General features: G+C 48.3%; 1 long non-coding RNA gene across 1 annotated transcript; it reads left to right on the forward strand.

Annotated features, from left to right (window-relative positions):
* The first annotated feature begins 10,963 nt into the window (after positions 1 to 10,963).
* Positions 10,964 to 21,679, forward strand: LOC311580812. Its single transcript, XR_014773583.1, has 4 exons — positions 10,964 to 11,130; positions 17,588 to 17,681; positions 21,090 to 21,231; positions 21,614 to 21,679. It is a non-coding gene; the product is annotated as an uncharacterized lncRNA (long non-coding RNA).
* The last annotated feature ends 335 nt before the right edge of the window (positions 21,680 to 22,014 follow it).

The following is a 22,014-nucleotide window of genomic DNA, read 5'->3' on the forward strand; positions in this document are numbered from 1 at the left end:
CACAGGATCACCCTGTCTTCCCTCCCTCAAGCCTGGGTCACACAGGATCACCCTGTCTTCCCTCCATCAGGCCTGGGTCACACAGGATCACCCTGTCTTCCCTCCATCAGGCCTGGGTCACACAGGATCACCCTGTCTTCCCTCCGTCAAGCCTGGGTCACACAGGGTCACCCTGTCTTCCCTCCGTCAAGCCTGGGTCACACAGGATCACCCTGTCTTCCCTCTGTCAAGCCTGGGCCACATGGGATCACCCTGTCTTCCCTCCGTCAAGCCTGGGCCACATGGGATCACCCTGTCTTCCCTCCCTCAAGCCTGGGTCACACGGGATCACCCTGTCTTCCCTCCGTCAGGCCTGGGTCACACAGGGTCACCCTGTCTTCCCTCCGTCAAGCCTGGGTCACACAGGGTCACCCTGTCTTCCCTCCGTCAAGCCTGGGTCACACAGGGTCACCCTGTCTTCCCTCAGTCAAGCCTGGGTCACACAGGGTCACCCTGTCTTCCCTCCGTCAAGCCTGGGTCACACAGGATCACCCTGTCTTCCCTCAGTCAAGCCTGGGCCACACAGGATCACCCTGTCTTCCCTCCGTCATTTATTTCCCTTCCCTTCTCTATGGAGCCACTGCTCACAAACACACTATAAGGGATCAGACAAGCACCCCTTTGAGAGAAACATCTCTAACGTAATTACACGCAGAGAACATACCTCTATCCCCTGAAGGGCTAACGCATGCGTATTATTTTTCCTGCAGGAACGACACCCTAGTTGGATGTCAGCCAACACAGAAAGGTCTTGAAGGGATGGACGGCCTCAGTGTGAAAACCGTTCCTTACCGCTTCAGCTGTGGTGGAGACCAGACACCGAGGAAGATGAAAGCCTTGGAACAGACACTGAGCTCAGTTTCTCCTCTCCTTCTGATGTTGTGACCAAAGCAGCTTAGGGGAGGAAGGAGTTACTCCAACTTAGACTACCAGGTCCCAGTCCATCACTGAGGAAAGCCATGGTGGGAAGTCAAGCAGGAACCATGAAAGAATGCTGTCTGCTCACCCTCTCACAGGCTCGTACTTAGGTAGCTTTCTTATATGGACCAGGATCACTTGGTAAGTAGGGATGGTGCCGCCCATGGAGGGCCGGGCTTTCCTGCATCAATTAATAATCAGGACAACCCGCCACAGATGTGCTCACCTGTCAGTTTGATCTGTGAAGTCCCTCGGTTGAGACCCTTATCAGGTGGCTCCAGGCAGCGTTGACTGTTAAAGCTAAGAAAGCCTTGTTTCCCTGTAGCGCCCAGGTCTGGATGTCACTGCCTCTGGTCCCAGGGGCCATGCTCCCGCTCATACGGTCCCGACTCTGGCACAGTCTAAGGAGCGCACCAGCTGCCTCTGTGTTCTGTCCCTTTCTTTCTAGAGAAGATGGCTCAGGACCTCCAGGTGGAAGGGCTCAGTGAGACGTATCAAAGTCAAAAAGAAGCCCACCCAAGCCACACTCCCTGTGGAGACTGATGATAAGGCAGGCAGAGAAGGCAAGGAGGCCTGACCTCTGCGCTCTGCCCTCATCGAGGAGTCACACGGACATGTTAACAGATGGGATGGAAACCCAAAGGCCTCCTGATGCTCCAGGCAGGTGCAGACCGTACCAGGTGCAAGAGATAATTAAGAAGCCACAAGTGAACTAAATCTAATTCACTGAGGCCACCCGGATTATACCTGGAGACAAATGACACATGTCATCAATGCTCATACAGCGCCCGCTCACGTCAATGGGCTGCAGAGCAAGTCACCTCTGCAGTTTCTGAGGTGGGGCTTGATGGCAGCCGGCCAAGTGTGCATCAGCCTGTGATTACGGGTGGTGCGGCGAGGGGCATGGTGGTATATGCTCTGCCGCACGCTGCCCTGGTTAGCTTCCTCTAATGCTTTTTTTTTTCCAGGTGAAGCATCCACTCCATTCAATGCCGGGGGCTCTGAGGCAGCTGGTTCCATGAGACGTTTAACATCTGTCTCCCCACCCTCACCCAGGCGCCAGCTCTCGCAGATCAAATGGGGGCACGTCTCCCACAGGCTTGGAGACCAGGTTGGGGCTCCTCAAGTGTCCCAGGGCCAAGGAGGCAGCAGTAGAGTCTTTGGCTTTGTACACCTTGCTGCAGACGTCACCAAGGACCTCCAGCTCCTTGGCCACAGGGTCCTGTAGGATCATGAGTGGGGCCTGCAGAACCCAGTGACATCTTGGCCACACCTCTGGTGCAGTCCTTGTCAGCCAAGGTATCATAAGGCACCACCATCTATTCAAGTCCTTACCCAAAGTGATGTCAGGTGCCACCAAACAAATGAACTGATTCTCCTTCACACTGCCACAGTGGGCCGGCAGGGAAAGGCGCTCTGCGGGCACAGTGTCTGCTCTGCCCAGAATGTGGGCACCAGGGCCAGGGCCAGTGCCAGCACCAGGGTGAGCATCACCAGGGGCCAGGCGTGTGGCCTACCAAGGACCACTCCTCTTCTCTTTTTAATTTGAAGAATTATTTTTAATTAAGTGTGTGTGTGCTCATGCGTGTTCATGCATGCATTCATGTGTGTGTGTGTGTGTGTGTGTGTGTGTGCGTGTGCGTGTGTGTGTGTGTGTGTGTGTGTGTGTGTGTGTAAGGAGGCCAGAAGAGGGCATTAGATTCCTGGAGCTGGAGCTACAGGTGGTTATGAGCAGCCCAGTCCCCTTAGCAGCTGAGCCGTCTCTTCAGCCCAGCTCTCTCCATTGCTAAGAGACCTCCGCGCCTGCCTCGCCAGCCTGGTTCACACATGCCAACACACTCCCTCAGCCTTACCAACCTGTTCTCCTGTGCTCAGCTACACCCATAATCTTTCCTGTATCAAAGTGGCTATCAAATCTTAATTTGCATAAAGTTAGTTACACAGTCTGGGGAAATGCAAGTATTATCCTGGGACCTGGCGTAGCTGTCTTTGTGCCTGCTCCCTTCTGTCCACCCAAGGACTAGAGGAAGATAGTGATGGATGTTTGGACACAGGACAGCTGGAAGCCAACATGCTCTGTGGTGGCTGTTCCTCTGTAAACACACCCGTGTTAGGGGAATCACATAGCTGGCATCTTCACATAATCCACCCAGAAAAAAGAGCATAAAGGATAAGGTGCTGGGAGGCGGGAAGAGGTTGTGAAAGGCGAGAGGCAGGTATCAGAAAGTTGCTCTTCCCACAAGGCTTCTGTACAAATACTGAAAAGGGAGAGAGAGAGAGAGAGAGACAGACAGACAGACAGACAGACAGACAGAGACAGAGCAAAATGTAGACCTACGGGTCAAATGTTTAGATTCTGGCCCACCATAAATTATGATGGCTGGGCATGGCTGTTGCGTCATCTTAAAGATCAAGTTCTTTAAGATTCCACTATGGATGAGGGAGGCTCTTGAGGACCTGCTCCTGGCTAAGGAGCTATTGTCAGCTACTGGGGGGTGGGGGGAGATGGCCACTTCTCTCTATGGGATGACCACTGGTAGGTCACCCATGCCCCAGCCGGATGGTTCCACATCGTGAGCTTATGAACAGAACTAATTAGACTCCCGGAGGTTTTAAAATGAAAGGACATGAACTTGGGAGGGAAACGTGCTGGGATGTCAGAGGCACTGAAAAGGGTTAAGCATAATCAAGATGCATTGTATTCGTGTATGAAATATCTCAAAGAATTACTTTTAAAAGTAGTTAAGGGGCTGCCGAGACGGTCTAACAGTCAAGAGCACTGGCTGCTCTTGCAGAGGACCTTGGTTCAATTCCCAGCACCCACATGACAGCTTATAGCAGCCTGTAGCTCCAGTTCTGGGCATTCTGACTCCCCCTTCTGGCCTCCATGGGTACTGCATGTACACGATGCATTGATATGCATATACGCAAAACAGCCATACACATAAAATACAACATATTACAACACTACACAATATGAAGTATCTTGGGAGCAGATACACACACTGACTTCTCCTACCCCTTGAGTCAGAGGTTCTAGAAAGGTCTCCCAGTCTCTGGGTTACACCAGTATATGGATTCCAGCCCTGCCGGTCTCCGTGCAGCTCACACAGATGCGTGACCTGCAAAGGTCGACCTTCTGCGGCCTCCTCATCACATCACTGAGGAAGCATCTCCAGAAAACATGTTTCCGTGATTATAGATGTGTCACTCTGCAGACTTCCGGGGTGCTTGCCTGCAAACCCCAGGCTTCTCCCCAACCGGAATAAGATGTCTGGATCAACAGACTTCCTGCACAGATCACTGTTCCCGATAACTCAGTATTTAAAATGATTGGATATTCACAAATGAAAATCCTTTGCTTGCTCAGGTCTAGAAAAAAAATCTTTACATGGGTTGGGGAAATGGCGCGGACAACAAGGCGTTTGCTCTGCAAGCATGGACACATCCCTGAGTGCCATATCTGGCCCCTGTGCACGAGAGCAGGGCAGGCTTAGTGGCCCATCTGCAAGCTCAGTACTCAGGAGGAAAGGGTGGGATCCATCAAGCAAGCTGGCTGCCAGACTAGCTGAAGCAGAGATCTCTGTGTCCGAGTGAGGGATCCTGCCTCAATATGTAGGTGGAGGCACCCAACTCTGGCCTCCACACAGGCACACACACATGAACACACACATACATGAACATGCACACACCCACACGAACATGCACACACCCTCAGAAGAAAAAGGAAATGTGATGTTTCTAGGACTTTGGATTATCAGATACACCTGAGATAATTACCGAATGTGAAGAAATAGAAGGTTCTAGAAATCACTCCTAAAAATATAACAGACCAAAGGTAGCATGGACTGCCATGCTAGCGATGAAAAAGGCGCAGATCTGAAAGAAACAAGCACAGTTATGCTTACTAGCCCACTGTGTGCCCCGGAGGCCCCGGCACGCAGGGGTTCACCTGGGTTCTGGTCTGCTCCAGCTTTCTCGGGCTTGGGGGTGTCACTTTCCTCCCAGGCTTCGTTTGTGCTGCTGCTGCTGTTCTGAAAGAATCCTATCTGCTCTCCAGGCTCTGTTTTCTAGGGCAGCTGTTCCCAGCATGAGCTGAGAGTAAATGAGGCGAGGATGACAGGATCCAACATCACTTTGACGGCACCTCCTGTCCAAAGCAAGAACATGGGACCTCGCCTCTGTGGCTAGAGACACCTTCTCGGGTCCTGCTTTTCTAAACAAAATGCCACATGTAAGGGTTACATGGCTTAAAAATAACAATTGTTAAAAGACAACGAGGGAGACAAGAGAAGTGGGAGGAGGAGGAGGAGGAAGGGAAGCATCAGGGTGGCTGGTGGGAGACGCTGTCTCCTGTGACACTTTTGCACTCAGTGGCAGATGGAGAAGGTAGACAGGACACTCGCTCCAGCAAGACCATTCTGGAAACAATTCACCAAGTCGTTGTCTGGCTTGATCCCTCAAGTCACTCCATGGGGCCATTTGCTTTTTTTTTTTTTTTTTTTTTTTTAAACTCTGAGTCTAAAATAGCTCATATTGGTTAATACGGATAATGCCCCCCTCCCTCGCTCCCTGTCTCTGTCTCTGTCTCTCTCCCACACCGGTCTGTACCCTCCTATATCAAGCAGCAGTTGAGAAGATGCCCCGCAGATGTCACCCAAAGCCACTCTGGTCTGGGCAGTTCTTCAGCTGAGGTTACCTCTTCCCAGGCGACCATAGGTTGTGTCACCTTGACCCCTAATGTTAAAAATGACGATTGTCCATATCCAGGTTCCAGGGGAAGAAAAAAAGCACTGGCCCGCTGAGTAGTGGGCCAGTCATTTTTTAACGTTATTCACAGGAAGTTTCCCTCTGTCGGGGACATGGAGATGTGTCTATTACTCCTTCCCATGTGCAGTGCGATTGCAATAACACACGGCTAGTGGGTCATGATGCGGTGTGTGCCTCTCATCCCCACACTGGGGCACAAAGACACGTGGGTCTCTGTGAGTTCCAGGCTAAGGGAGAAAGAAAAAAAAAAGACCTCCCTGGTTTTGTTTTGTTTGTTTGGTTGGTTAGTTTTTGTTTTGTTTTGTTTTGCTTTGTTTTTCGAGACAGAGTTTCTTCTCTATGTATCCTTGGCTGTCCTAGACTCACTTTGTAGACCAGGCTGGCCTCAAAGACCTCCTTCTTTTATGAGCACAAATCATTGTAGGAAAACGTTTTGATTGTATGTATGTGTATATGTGATTATGTTTGTGTGTGTATCCATATGTGTATATGTATGTGTTATTTTAGACAGTCCTGTGGTGTACCACAGGCTGGCCTTGAACTTGTGATCCTCCTGTGTGCAGAATACTGGCAGTACAGGCATGTGAACTACACACAGCCTCACTGGAGAGCTGCTGCAAACAAATCCATGGAACTTACTTCATGCTTGTTGGCAGGGGGTGGGTGGCTTAGTTTTCAACACCTTGGCTATAGCGGGCTGGTTCGAGTTTATTCCCTGTGCTGTGACCAGGAGCGGGGTCATGCTGACTGTAACTCTGACACAGGCCCCAGGAGTGTGAAGCAAGTGTGCCCTACATCTGTCACTGTGCCCTGTCTCCTCACCTGGCTTGGTCTGTCCATGGAATTTTAGAAGTCAAAAACAGAAAGACGTATTCTGCCGCTCAAAGCCTTCATTGACATGAAGGGGGAATAAAAGCATTTTTAACCTTGAAAACAGTCTTATGAAATGGAGAAGGGATGGTTCGGGGTCACAGTGGGGAACAGGAATGGGGCGGGGGCAGCCACAGGGAGCATACGGGAGGGGGGCAGCCACAGGGAGCATACGGGAGGGGGGCAGCTACAGGGAGCATACGGGGGGGGGCAGCCACAGGGAGCATACGGGGGGGGGGGGCAGCCACAGGGAGCATACGGGAGGAGGGCAGCTACAGGGAGCATATGGGGGGCAGCCACAGGGAGCATACGGGAGGAGGGCAGCTACAGGGAGCGTATGGGGGGCAGCCACAGGGAGCATACATCAGGGATCTCTGCTTTCTGCCCCTTCATATCTGGACGCAGCTCAGAGCCTGCTAAGACATTAGCTCACTCTGTGGCTCCTGAGAAACTGCAGAACACAATTCACAGAGGAGACGCGGAAGTAACTTACAAGCTTCAAGCAAACATGGCTCCTTTGTCCCTATGCTCTCACTGTAGAAAATAAAAAGCTCACTTGTCAGACCCCCTGAAGCTTCAGGCCCCAAACAGGAAAGGCTTGCCTGGCATAGCAAGCAGGGGACACCAGAAACAGGAAGCGGTTCTCCCAAACTTCAAGAGACTAGTCAACACTAGGGCTGGAGCCTGGTAGTCTGAAGTAAAAAGGCATATAAACAAAACAAAAATGTTTTTTGAGTTAGGATCTTGGGTACCACAGGCTGGCCTCGAACTCACCATCTAGCTAAGGAGGAACTTTAGCTTCACTTTGGACCCTCCTGACTCCTCCCCACCCCCATGTGCTGAGAGGCATGCGCCACCACGCCCAGTGTGTGCGGTGCTGAGGATTGAGCCCAGGGCTTCACGCATGCCCAGTGAGCACTCTCCCAATTCAGCTGTGTCCTCAGCCTGGGATCTTCTATTTGCTCCAACTGTCATTCATAATCAGTGACTCAGAAACGAGGATCTGAGGAGCCGAGAGTCAAGGCCCAGGGAGCCTTCCTCAGGAGACTCAACCCCATAAAAGCCAGCAGAACGGACGTCCTGTATGCACTCAGCACTACTTCACCTCCCAGCAACCCTGCCCTGCCAGCCAGCCTCGCACAGCCTCGCAGTGATCACGGAGTCTGCCATCCACTGGCAAAGTATGTCTGTCAAATGCATTCTACCTCTGTCCAAATATTTTGAAAATGCTGTCTGGTGTGAGTAGAAGCCCCAAAATTAAAGGCAGTAGAGATCCATTTGCTTACCTCAGTGCACTGGGTTCCCCTCTGCCCTCCCTGCTCCTGGCAGAGGTTCTAACAACTCAAAAGAGCGGTCCTGCTCACTTCTGGCCTTACAGTGCCCCGTACTTATGGTTTGGCAGCTCCCACGCCTCTGCTCACCCTCAGCTCTGCCCTGCACCTTCCTACATACTCTGCTGTTAGAGGTGGCTCAGAACATGAACACACCAACAAAAGGAAGTGCGTGCTAAGGGAATGAGGGTACCCCACTCTCTGACACATGAAGGCTGCTGGCTTAGACTGGAATTTGCTTATTTCCAGGAAACATATTTGACCGTATACCTAGTCCGGGAATAAGCATCCTGTATGTGATGCTGCCTACAAGGCTATCCAAGCTGTTGAGAGAGATGGAAACAGTTTTGAAACGACTCATAATACAATGACAAAAACCAGCTTGGGGAGAAAGAGACTTACTTCAGCTTACAATTCCAGGCCCATCGCTGTGGCGGAGTCAAGGCTTGAGCCAGCTATGGCACAACCACAGTCAAGAGCAGGGAGAGACGGCTGCTTGCTCACATGCTTGCCTGTAACCAGCTCCAATGCTTTACTCTTACACAGTTCAGGGTCCCTTACCTAGAGAGCAGTGCTGCCCACAGTGGCCAGGCCTTCCCACATTAATTAACTTAAGGCCATTCCCTGACAGACGTGTCTGTGGGCCAACCAAGGGCAGACAGTCCCTAAGATTCCCCCTTTCCTGGTATGCACACTTTATACAGTTCCCAGGACTGTGGGAAGGTGAGAGAGCTAGACCAATCGCATGAGTTCTCTGAATCCAGATGTGAGAAATTAAAAGATTTCAAGGCATGACAGGGATCCCATGATATGAGAGAGATGCTGTGAAGACAGAGAGGTAGGGACACATAGCAAGGAGTGTACACATGGCCCCTAGGGGCTGAGAGTTCCCACCATAACCAACAACTAGCGAGGAAAGAGACCATCAGCCCCAAAGTCACCAGGAACCGCCATGTGGCAGGGACTCTGAATGCTCTGCCTTCAAGCCTCTAAGAAATAATTCAGTAAAACTGCTATATGTGTATGTATGTAAGTAAGTATGATAATCACTTTTCTTAGTATTGTGGCAAACACCTGTCAAAGGTAGCAGAAGGGAGAGAGAGAGAGAGAGAGAGAGAGAGAGAGAGAGAGAGAGAGAGAGAGAGAAGGAAGAAGAAGAAGAAGAAGGAGGAGGAGGAGGAGGAGGAGGAAAAAAGGAAGAGAAAGAGGGAGAGAGGGAGGGAGGGAGAGGGAGGGAGAGAGGGGGAGGGAGGGGGGAGGAGAGAGGGAGGGGCAGAAAGGCTTATTTTGGCTCACAGTTCAAGGGTATACAGCCCATCATGGCGGGAAATGTGCCATGCCAGAATCTTGAGGCAGCTCACTGCATCCACAGTCAGGAAGCAGAGAGAGGCGAACGCTGGTGCTCAGCTCACTGTTCCTTTTTATTCAGCCTCTGGGGCGACGTTGCCCACGTAGAGGGCGAGTCTTCCCTCCTCAGCTAAATCTCTCTGGAACACCCTCACAGACTTGCCCAGAGCTGTGTCTCCTAGGTGATTCCAAGTCCAGTAAAGTTGACAGTGAAGACGAACCATGGCGACACGTATTTGTTTTGTTTCACCTCAGTGATTTCCCTGGGATAGATCTCCCAAAGCTAAAGTGACTCCCGGTTCTCTTTAAGCCTTTTCACATCACCATGTAATTTTATATTAGTTAGTTACCCTTGGGCTGTAACTGTTCACATCCAGATGCACTTAAAAATCCCTTCTTAGCCTTGTGAGTTCAACCTATTGTCTAACTTCTGAGTTCCATCCTTCCTAAATCAGCCAGGGTTCAACAGTGAGTCAGAGGATAAAAGGATGGTGAATGGATGGATGGACAGACACACAGATGGATGGATAGATGGATTGACAGACAGACGGATGGGCAACAGACAGATAGACAAATAGACAGGCAGACAGAAGGACAGATGGACAGGTAGATGGAGTGACAGTCATATGTATAGATGGGAAGAGATTTCTAGTGACTGGCTCACTTACTCATGGCCTGGCCAGTCACATCTGAAATCTGTAGAGTGGGCATCCAGATTGAGGAGCCTGGAGCTGTTGCTGACAGGCTCACTGCTATTGTCACATCTTGTAGGTTTCCTTTTTCCTCAAGGATAGCAGATCTGCACTGACCGGTCCAGAGTCTTGATTTTTTAAAATATGTATTGTAAATTTTTTGTATATTTTATGGTTTCTCATACTTAGCATTCTGTCATGACTGAAGCTGGAATCAGTTTTAATAATTTTAAGCATCTGTAATATATATTCTTTGTCAGCTTGTTCCCTCATATGTGTAGAGGGCAATCATAATACAATAACCCGCCACGTCTAGTCATCTGGTATTGTGACTTTAGGGATTCTAGGCAGTGTGATTAATGGGATATTATTTCAAGATGTTGTATCTTTTCTCCAAGAGCCCCATGAGCATTATTAAAGACGTATACATTGATTTATTGTATTATTTAAAAATATTCTAACACTGAGATAAGAGTAAGAACTAGGACATGTTCTTAATCCCTCCCCAGACAAAACCAAGCATCAGTAGCTGTCAAATCAACATCAAGTAAAACCATAATAGTTAAAATTACCAGGGTGATGACAATGACAGACACTGGCTGGAATACAGACGTCAGGAGCGGGAAGTAACTGGGACTCTTCTTCTCGCTACAGTGTGGCTGGTGAAGTAGCACAGGGTAACTGGCTGGTGCTGTGTATTAAAGCCAAGCATCTGCAGGAAGAATGTAAGGTAAGTGGATTCAGGCCTCTCTCAACAAACAACAGGCAGGTGGTTTAAGTTCAGTACAGTCACACAATAAAATAGCACTGCGTGATGAGAATGGGACAGACAGTGATACCGATGGAGGCATAAGGTTATTGTGTAATTCAAATGCTGGTTTCTGCACCCCTCGTATCTGGTTGCAATCCTTACTCTGAGAATCTCCTGTCTCAGTGTTGTGTGAACACCGCTCCCCAATTGTCTCCTGATATGCCAATGAAGCAGCTTACAGCCAATCACTGAGCAGGGGAGAGAATAGGGCGGGACTTCCTGCAAGCCAGGGAAGGAGGAGTTAGGAGAGGAAGTGGAGGATGGAGGGGCGGGGGCAGGGACTCAGCCACAGACAGAGGTGCAGGGGAGATGGAGAAGATTCAACTGGAGCAAAGAAAGAACTGAAAAGCAGGTAACTTGGGGGTTTTGGCAAAGATGGAGTCAGGATAACATAGAGGGTTAAGAATAGACTTAAACTCCTCAACACTGTGTCATGAAGCTTTATAAACAAATATGAAAGAGTCTCAATTATTTATGTGCTAGCCGGGTTAAGAGAGAAGCTGAAAAACAAACGCCGTTATGTAAAAATAACTTAAACATACTGAGCCAAAGAAACCAGACATAAAATCAGCATAGCTCAAACGGTTCTATTTTTTGTGAAAATCCAATGGTCATGAGGACATAAGTTCGGATCTCTAGAACCCACATAAAACCAGACACGGTAGCGCATGTCTGCAACATCAGCATTCCTGTGGTGGGATGGGGGGTGGAGACAGACAGTCCCCAGAAGTTAGTAAGCCCGCTAGCCTGGGTTAAACTGGAGTGAGCAACAGCGAGACCCTGCCTCAGACATGGTAGGAGACTGAAGCCCCACGTTGTCCGGCTTACACGCACACGTACATGCAAACACGCCACGGCACACAAATATCCATGTGTACACACAGGAACACACACGCAACAGGCGTGATCAGGGAAGGAGCTGGCGGAAGGAGAATGGCGTGGTCTTCTGAGGCCCTAAAGAGGAAGTTTCTTCAGCCTTGTTACGCATATAGAGGCACACATATGTGAAGAGCCATACTTAAAATGTTTTCTAAACCTTAATCAAAGTTGTTTCCCAAGAAAGTATTATATAACAACCCTTGAGAAGAATTCTCATCTTTGGAAATACAAATTAAGCCATTGTAATTTAATTTTTAGTTGGAAGTGAGAATGTTTTAAAGTTTACCCTCATTAATTAAAACATGAATCTTGTCTTCAAAACTGAACAAAGTATCCTTTAGGCAAATGAGCTACACAGCACTCTCATGCTTGTCCTGGAGTTTTATATTAGAGCTTTTGGGGCTCCAAGACCCAAATTCCATTTTATACCTGAGCCCTTTTTACCTGCAGGATGTAGGTTTTGCTGTGTGCCACTGATAATTCAAAGGTGCTAAATTCAGGCATTTCCAACTGTGTTTCTCTAGAGATGAGGCCATCAAAACTAACCCTTGACTCTGTGGGTGCCCGCCCCGAGGTATCAAACTGAGAACTTATGGACATGGGAAATGAGATTTCTCATGGGGTCAGAGAAAAATGTGGCTTTTCCCAGGAACTGCGCTGAGCTTCATTTGTGCTGGATGAAAGCGCCCTCTCAGGACTTCGGGGCACAGCAATGGTTTGTAGTGTTTGATGCTGATCATGTACCCTCTGAAATGGTTCCAAGGGTGTCTTCGTGTGGTTTTAGATAGTGTCTATTTTGACAGATTTCTCTGAAACAGAAAAGAAACTCAGGCATTTCCCCCAAGTTATATATACAATAACCAGTAGTCAAAGCCAGAGTGGGCTGGTTCCATAGTGACAAGGAGCAGTGTCCACTGTGGGTACCTGCCGCTCTGCCAGAACCTGTACACGGCCTCCAAATGTGGTATTTATGATAACTCCTCCTGATCCTCCGCCATCAGTTCCCATCCATCCATCCATCCATCCATCCATCCATCCATCCATCGATCTATCCATCCATCTATTCATCTATCTCTCTGTCCACCCACCCATCTGTCCTTCCATCTACCCATCCATCTCTCTGTCCACCCATCCATCTGTCATCCATCTACCCATCCATCTCTCTGTCCACCCATCCATCTGTCCATCCATCTACCTATCCATCTCTCTGTCCACCCATCCATCTGTCCATCCATCTACCCATCCATCTCTCTGTCCACCCATCCATCTGTCCATCCATCTACCCATCCATCTCTCTGTCCACCCATCCATCTGTCCATCTATCCATCTGTCCATCCATCCATCATCCATTCATCTATCTATCCTTTGTTTACAACTTATTGCAAGACAAAGCATCTAATTCAAGCCAAGCCTCTCCTCTTCCCTACTTCCTCCTCCCCATCATCTGTACTTTCTCTTACCCTCCTCCATCTCCTCTTTCTCTTTCCCTCTATATGCCCATCTTCTCTCTCTACCCCTATCTCCCTACTTCCTCTTCCTCTCTCCCTCTTCCCATCTCTCTCCTTCTCCTCTTTTCCCATCCCCTCTCTCTATCTTCCATCTCCACTCTCTCCCTCTGTCCTCATGTCTTCTCTCTGTCCCCATGTCGTTTCACTTTCTCTCGCTGCCTCGTCTCTCTTCTCCATCTCCTCCTCCTCTCTCTATTCCTCATCTCCTCCCTCTCCCCTCCCCCCCCCACATTTGCAGTTGTGTTGTACTGCGACTGAGCATACACCCCCTTGTATCCACCAACAGAGGAATGGACGCGCACGGGAATCCCTGAGGCCATGGTGCCCCCCACTATAATGGCAAACATGAACACGTGTTCCAGCTCTGAGCACACTTCCCTTTGGGGTGCAGCTGACTCCTCGGCCATACGCTCAGGCTGCCTCAATCTGGTGAGCCATCAGCAAGCCCAGCAGCCCCCAAATCCCTCATCTCCTGTGAACGCCCTGTGTTACAATAACGGGAGAGAATGCAAACGCAACGCCCTGGCACCTCAGCGCGACTGTCTTCTCATGTGTCTGCTGCACAAGACTTCAGATGAAAGGGAGACGCTGGAATTCGACATTGCGGCCCCTTGTCTAGCGTATCACAGCGTGTGAGTGCTTTGAGCGAGAAGGAGTGGCCAATTTGTACCAACGTCATTTGGTGAGTGAACTTATCCGTCCCTTCTAGAACTGTGGGGCAGGGTAGTGCCAATATGAGTGACAGCTGATACATGTCCTTAAAATAAATGAGGGCTGACCTCAGTTTTTATCCAATGGAATCTGAGTAGAAAAATATGGAATTTCATCTAAATCTCTTTCTCCCAGTTGTCTCTAAAGCCTGAGCCTTCCTCACAGGAGCTGTTTAGAGAAATCTGTGGTTCCTTTAAGAACGGGTCCTCGTCTCTCTTTAGCCAGTGAGTCCTACCCATCCTGGCGTCACACGTGGGACACCTGAATGAATTTGGACAATGAGTAAATAGCATTCAGGAAGCATACACGAGCATGTGTTTGTTACCAAATTGCCAGCCTCTGCTGAAGCCCCTGATAGATGCTTAATATATGTTGAATTGATGGATGGGTTGGTTGCATGTTGAAATAGACTGGCAGTCTAGCCATTTAGTTGGCACCCCCCCTCACCCCCCACGTAACCTTTATTTTTTTCTTTGTTTTAATTTGACCACCAACGTTTTAAATTTTAAATGTCTGCTGGTTTGTAAGGTTTTCTAAAACTCATCTTTTAAAATGTCCACTTTGCCCATTAAATGGTGTGAATATCCCAGTGGCGCCCCCTGGGGGCCCCTTCTGTGATTACAGTCCCGGCACCCCTAGTGGTCACGCTTGGACTCACACTTTGCAAATAGAAAGCCAGGCTGATTGGGCCTTGAGAGGCCAATTGTCTAGCCTGAGAAACTCTAGCTCCTAGACTGAAAAAATAAAATAAAATAAAATAAAGACGGGGAGGGGAGAAAAGACGAAAGAGGAAGGGAGAGAGAGGAAGGGAGAGGAAGAAATGAGAGACAAGATAAAGAAAAGGGGAAAAGGTAGAATTAACTGAACTGAAAATAGGATCATATGTTTAAGAAAAGTTGTTGTCTGGACAACAGACCCAACCACAATGAAAGCACTCTGTGTTCTCTCTCTCTCTCTTTCTTTCTCTCTCTCTCTCTCTCTCTCTCTCTCTCTCTCTCTCTCTCTGTCTCCCCTCTCTCTCATACACACACACACACACACACACACACACACACACACACACACACACAGCAACAGATGATTCCTCTTCTTGAAAAATATTAGAAACACACAGACAACTGAAAGATGGCATCGCCCTACTACTGCACAGATTACCAAAGCCCTTTTCACAGCCTGACTGAAACAAGCAAGGCCACAGTGACAGAAAGTCCCGCTCTCGTGTGCTAGGAGTGGGCATGGGGGTTAGATTTAACCTGGTTCCCAACACCGAGAAGTAGGCCACCATCCGCCGTGGCAAGCTCTTCAGCACACCAGGGAGAGCTGCCAGGCTAGGCAGGGCACAGGGGAAAGTGGTGCGTCTCTCCCGTTCCACACTTCCTGTCTCTGTTCTCTCCAGGACTGTGGTTAAGGACAAAATTTTAGACATCATGTCTTTCCTGTAACCCACCTCAGACTCTCAAAATAACACCAAGAAAAAAACCCTGCAAAGGCTGAGCCAGAACGCCACAGCAGGTTGAATCCAAGCACAGCCACCATGCACTTAGTTAAAGTGAGCTTTAAATGATTTTTTTAAGTCCATCAGTCCTTAAAAACAAAGGGAATGGTTGATTAGTCAAACAAAACAGATTACACAAGTGTCCAGGCGCTTTGAAGGGCTGATGGTGAATGGTTCCCTGGTAACCACTTAGCTAACCAGGAAAAGCTCAGAGCTTCTGAGGCAGCCACAGAGAAAGAGTAAACTATGACCCAAGGGACACAGGACCTGGGCACGCTGGAGTGGGGGGAGTCTGTGGGCTAAAGGATTGAGGAGGATTCGTCGACAGTTCGGATGCAGAGCTAGTAGGATGCAGCCCAGCATCTTCCTAGCGAGGCAAGAGCGGGTCACTGCTGGAGCATCAGTCCTGACCGAGCGAGGGGGATGGTGGGGGATGGTGGCGCAGGAGCCCCGAGTCCGTGTGCTAGTCACTGCTCTCACTGGTGTGCTAAACTCCTGATAAAACCCACCTGAAGAAGAAAGTCTTCTTTCTCACAGTTGCGGGGAGCAGCCTGTTGTGGGGGGGAGGAGCACAGTGTGGGGAGCTGGGGGCAGCGGGTCACACGGAGTCTGCAGTCAGGAAGCAGAGAGCGAGGAACGCTGGAGCTCAGCTCGCTTTCACATTTCATCCAGTCCAGGACCCCAGCCCATACTCAGGGTGGGTCTTGCAGCCTGATCTAGGTAATCCCTCACAGACAGGCCCAGAGGTGTATCCATGGTGGCCGTAAGTCCCACCAGTGACAACGAAGGTTAGCCATCACGCCGTCTCATACAGAACACCCGTGGTTACCAGAGCATGTCTCGGGAAGGAAACGGGAATATGCCTCTCTAGGACTTAAACATGTGCAAGGGTATCATGTGTGACTTCAAATCAAATTAAAACCAAAAGAAGGAGGATAGAAAGCAGACCCATGACTCACCAGCAAGTCTGGCTGAACATACGGCTTAGAGCAAGCGTCCTGCCATGCCGAAGGCTTACGCTGCGAGGTCCTCCGTAGAGACAGGCCAATGCAGGAGGATAGGCAAGTTCAAGGCCAGACTGAGTAATATAGCAAGACTCTGTTTTGTGTTTGTTTTTTAAGACTATAATCCAAAATGTATCTCTAGAAACAAAGCTTGTCACTGAGTGTTGATTAAAGCACCCAATTCTAAGCACATGAGTAGTAGTCTCTATACTGGGCCGACTGTCTCTGGGTAAAGCGCCTAGCTTCCTGGCTTCCTCTGGTTATGGGTCCTCAGCCTTTGGGCTGTGAGGACACTATCAGTGACCAAGGCTCCTTAAAGGGTCCTCTGTGATCTTAGCAATAACCCGAAAGGTCTGCTGGACTTCCCGTGTTTAGGTCCCTATTCCAAGCACCTGGAAGAAGGAAAGAGGAACGGTGAATTCTTCCGAGGTGGCTGCAGAAAGCTGCACCATCTGTGTGGGCACCATTGGCTGGACCTGGGGCATGGCCTCACCAGGGAAGCCAGGCCGGCCAGAGCTGTTTCTCCTTCTGGGCTCCAAAGGGCAGCTAATCCGCAGACGTTATACTGTGGAGAAAGGAGAATATGCCGAGGGGCTGGCGTCCCAACTTTGTACCTCTTAACTGTGACACCTCTGAAACTGCTCAAAAGGTTGACAGCTCAGGCCTAGAATCCCACCTTAAAATGACCTTCTCCAAAATCAGCCACTCATGATCCCAAACTGCGTCAACCGGAAGTCTGATGGAGTCACTCCAAGCACTTAAAGGAAATTTAATTCAAGAAACTGACAACATGGGGCAGGCGATGGGAAAGCCCGAGACGCCAAACAGGAGGTCTCAAGGAAATTAGTCTCCGCAGGATGCCTCCAAACCATTTCAGTGCAAAAATCCCAATTTCCTCTCACCATAAGGATCCTTTCCCCCAGGCAGTAATTATCCCTTTGCCTGGTGTGCCGAAGGTATAAAGAAGCCAGCCTGGCCAGCCTCTGTGTTCAGGCTAACAGGCCATCCACCGCGTGTTCTGTCCCTAAACAGCAAAGGCCTCTATGAGAAAACAGTCAAGGCTGGGGACTAGGGAGGAAGGCTTTGCCCTTGGGTGTCTGTGAGGTGTAACATGAAGAAAACTGATCCTGGCCCATCCCTGGTCCTCTGTGTGTCACTGATAATCAACACACTGACCTTGAGGGATTTTAAGCCAGCTCTTTCTCCATGCAGGGGCATTGGTGAGACACGGAGGCTGAGAAGAAAGTACCACACTTCCCTGTAAGGCACATCCCTTAGTTGGGAGCTGTACTACCCGTGGTATCCGGTAAGTCCAGGCTGTGGGGGGCGGGGAAGGCGTCCAGTAAGTCCTGGGCTGGTTCTGCTAGAGAAGGGAAATTCGTTCTCTGAAAAGAAACCCATTTCAGTGAGAAAACGTCACTGCCGCTTCCATGAAGTGGTCCGACGCCCTAGCCAGTGTTCCGTACCTCACATCAAAACCTATTTGCCCCTCATCAAAATTTGCATTAGGTCATTACAGAAGGAATAAATTCTCTCTGTGTATAAATGCATGTTTATTTGTAGCTGTCCTCCAATGCAGATATTTTTATTTATTTATTTATTTATTTATTTATTTATTTATTTATGTGCATATGTGTATAGTGGGTATAGAGGCCAGAGGACAATTGGGGGGAGTTGGTTCTTTCCCTCTACCATGTAAATTCCAAGAATCAAACTCGTTGATTTTTGACGTCCGCTTGTTGACAGCACTGTCACTCTCTGAGCTATTTCAGTGGCTTCAGTGAGGTTTTCTTTGTAAGGTTTGTTTTTAATCACACCACATGCATGTAATACCTGAGGAGGCCAGAAGAGGGCATTGGATCCCCCCAGAACTGGTGTTACAGGCTGTTAATGTAACATATGGGAGGGGCTGGGCGTGGTGGCGCACACCTTTAAGCCCAGCACTCAGGGTTAGCGGGGAGGCAGAGGCAGGCGGAGGATCACTGTGAGTTCGAGGCCAGCCTGGTCTACAAAGCAAGTCCAGGACAGCCAAGGCTAACATATACATGTGGGCACTGGGAACTAGACCCAGGTCCCCTGCAAGAGTGGCAGGTGCTCTTAACCCCTCAGCCAACTCTGCAGCTCCAACCAAGGTATTTTTAAGAAAAATTTAACTACAGATTCAATGCAATCCCTATCAAAATACCTACACAATTTTTTTTAAGACATTGAAAGTTCAATTCTGAACTTCATATGGAAAAACAAAAAACCCAGAATAGCGAAAACAATCTTGTACAATAAAAGGTGCTCTGGAGGAATCTCCATACCTGATCTCAAACTGTACTATAAAGCAATAATAATTAAGACAGCATGGTACTGGCACAGCAACAGGCTGGTTGATCAGTGGAATCGAATTGAAGACCCAGATATGAACCTACACACATATGGTCACTTAATTTTTGACAAAGAAGCCAAATCCATTCAGTGGAAAAAGGATAGCATCTTCAACAAATGATGCTGGTCTAACTGGATGTCTATGTGTAAAAAAATGCAACTGGACCCATATTTGTCACCTTGCACAAAACTCAAATCCAAGTGGATTAAAGACCTCAACATAAAACCAGAGACACTAAGTCACTTAGAAGAAAAAGTGGGGAAGAGCCTGGAACATATTGGCACAGGAGACAACTTCCTAAAGAGAACACCAACAGCCAAGGTCTTAAGGTCAACAATTAATAAATGAGACCTCATGAGGCTGAAAAGCTTCTGTAAGGCAGGAGACACTGTCAAGAGAACAAAGCAACAGCCTACAGACTGGGAAAAGATCTTCACCAACCCTACATCTGACAAAGGTCTAATATCCAAAGTATATAAAGAACTCAATAAATTAAACACCACCAAACCAAATAACCCAATTGAGAAATGGGGCTTGGAACTAAACAGAGAATTCTCAACACAGGAATATCAAAGGGCTGAGAAACACTTAAAGAAATGCTCAACCTCCTTAGTCATCAGGGAAATGCAAGTCAAAACAACTCTGAGGTTCCATCTTACATCCATCAGAATGGCTAAGATCAAAAATTCAAGCGACACCACATGCTGGCAAGGATGTGGGGAGAGAGGAACACTCCTTCATTGCTGGTGGGAATGCAAACTAGTACAGACACTTTGGAAATCTATCTGGTGCTATCGCAGAAAAATGGGAATAGGGCTTCCTCAGGACCCAGCTATTCCACTCCTTGGAATATATCCAGAAGATGCTCCAGCACACAACAAGAAAATTTGCTCAACCATGTTCATAGCAGCCTTATTCATAATAGCCAGATCATGGAAACAGCCTAAGTATCCCTCAATAGAAGAATAGATAAAGAAACTGTGGCGCATATACACTATGGAATACTACTCAACTATTAAAAAAAAGGAATTCCCGAAATTTGTGGACAAATGGATTGAGCTAGAAATGATCATAATGAGTGAGTAAAGCCAGAAGCAGAAAGACTCAAATGGTATATACTCACTTATATCTGCATACTAGCCCAAGGGGCATGTCCCACGAAAGCCTTCACTTACCAGGAAACTGGGACAGAGGGGAGGACATCCCATTGAGACTCTGGATGAGAGAAGCATGGGAGAATAGCAAAGTAGAAGGATCCAGAGGGTCCTAGAAACCTACAAGTAGAACATTATGGTAGGCAGATTTGGGCCCAGGGGTCCTGCTCAAACTAAGGCACCAGCCAAAGACAATACAGGCGGTAAACTTTAAACCCCTACCCAGATCTAGACAATGGACAGAACAGTCTCCACAATTGAGTGGAGAGTGGGAGATGACTTTCTCACGTACTCTGGTGCCCCACATTTGACCATGTCCCCTAGAGGGGGAGATCTGGTGGCACTCAGAGGAAGGACAGCAGGTTACCAAGAAGAGACTTGATACCCTATGAGCATATACAGGGGGAGGTAATCCCCCTCAGGAACAGTCATAGGGGAGGGGAGTAAGGGGAAAATGGGAGGGAGGGAAGAATGGGAGGATACAAGGGATGGGATAACCAGTGAGATGTAACAAGAATAAATTAATAAAAAAAGAAAAGAAAAGAAACCCACAGATTTTACTATGTAGTACTCTTCTAATGATTATAATAAAAGCACTGACAATTAAAAAAGAAAGAAAGAAAGAAAGAAAGAAAGAAAGAGAAAAAACCCACAGATTTTACTATGTAGTACTCTTCTAATGATTATAATAAAAGCACTGACAATTAAAAAAAGAAAAAGAAAATTTTAAGACTCGGTGATATCAATAGAAAATACAAAGTTCTAAAAAGCTGACCATTGTAAAAGAGATGTTTTGCTGAAATACAGAGTAATCCTTCTCCCTCTCCAAAGCTCACATGCCTAATGAAGTCAGAAGCCTACTGCTTCCAGAAATAGCATCCGTTGCTGTCTTAGAACCCAAAGCAGGGCGTTTTGCATCCCACTGAAAAGGCCGCTTCCTTCAGCAGTGTCTTAGCAGTGCTGGCACAGGTGGCGTGGCTGCGGCTGAAAGCACCAGCGCGTTTATATCTGGGGAGTTTGTCGACCATGACAGAGACTCCAGTTTTCAAGGAGATGGTGGGCTTTTAGGGGGATAAATTAAGTTTAAGATCTTTTTTGTTTTGTTTTGTTTTGTATCTGTTTAAGCATCTGGAGATCCTGAGGCTTAGCTCCGGCTTGAGATGTTCATTCATTTGTCCTTTTACAGGAGAAACGTTTCAAACATTTAGCTGGGCGTGGTGTTTTGTGTCTACGATTCCAGCAGCTAGGACACCGAGGGAGAAGTATTACTGTGAACCTGAGGCTAGCCTAGGCTACATGCTGAGCCTCAAGCCAGCCTGGCTTACCAGGTGAGACCACATCTTGAAAAACAAATAAATAGGGGCTGGCGATGTGGCTTAGCAAGTAAGAGCCCTGGCTGCTCCTGCAGAGGACTTGAATTTGGTTCCCAGCACCCAATAAGGCCACTCACAGGGAAATTCTAGTTCCGGGGGATCTGATGCCCTCTTCTGGTCTCCATGGGAACCTGCAGGTGTGTGATACACATATAGACAAGCAGGTATACGCAGATATACACTTACATAAAAAATACTTTTAATTTTAATTAATTAATTTAAAAGCTCCAAATACTTTGGCTAGTCTATCTTAAATTTCTTTGTACTTTTTTCTTTCCCTGTTCACATATTTGACTCTTCTTTTTACTTAGCACTTCTTTGTATGCTCTTTCTTTAGTTGGCACTTCCCTGATAAAAACGTAATTCCTGAATAAACATCACATACTGACAGATTCACCCGGAGCTCCGTCTAATTCTGAGTTGGAGGTAACAAAGTAAAGATTGTCGTTGTATTGCTCCCGCTGTCTAAGGAAGACCCACAGGGCCCGGGAGCTGGCTCCAGAGGGAAGGGCATAGGCTGCTGTTGCAGAGAGCTGAGGCTCAGTCCCCGGCACCCAGCTGCCTGTCACCCCACCTCCGGGGGCCGAGCGCCCTCCTCTGGCCTCTGTGAGCACCTGAATGCACACGGTGCACACCAACCCACATGTGCACAGAAACAGAACCTAGAATAAAGAATAAAGAATAATTAAACCAGAATGAAGGCTGGGGCCACGTAGTTAAATGGGTTCCCCTTGAGAG

This window comes from Acomys minous (assembly GCF_964271855.1).
Source record: "Acomys minous genome assembly, chromosome: 13".
In the NCBI taxonomy this organism is placed as follows: Eukaryota; Metazoa; Chordata; class Mammalia; order Rodentia; family Muridae; genus Acomys; species Acomys minous.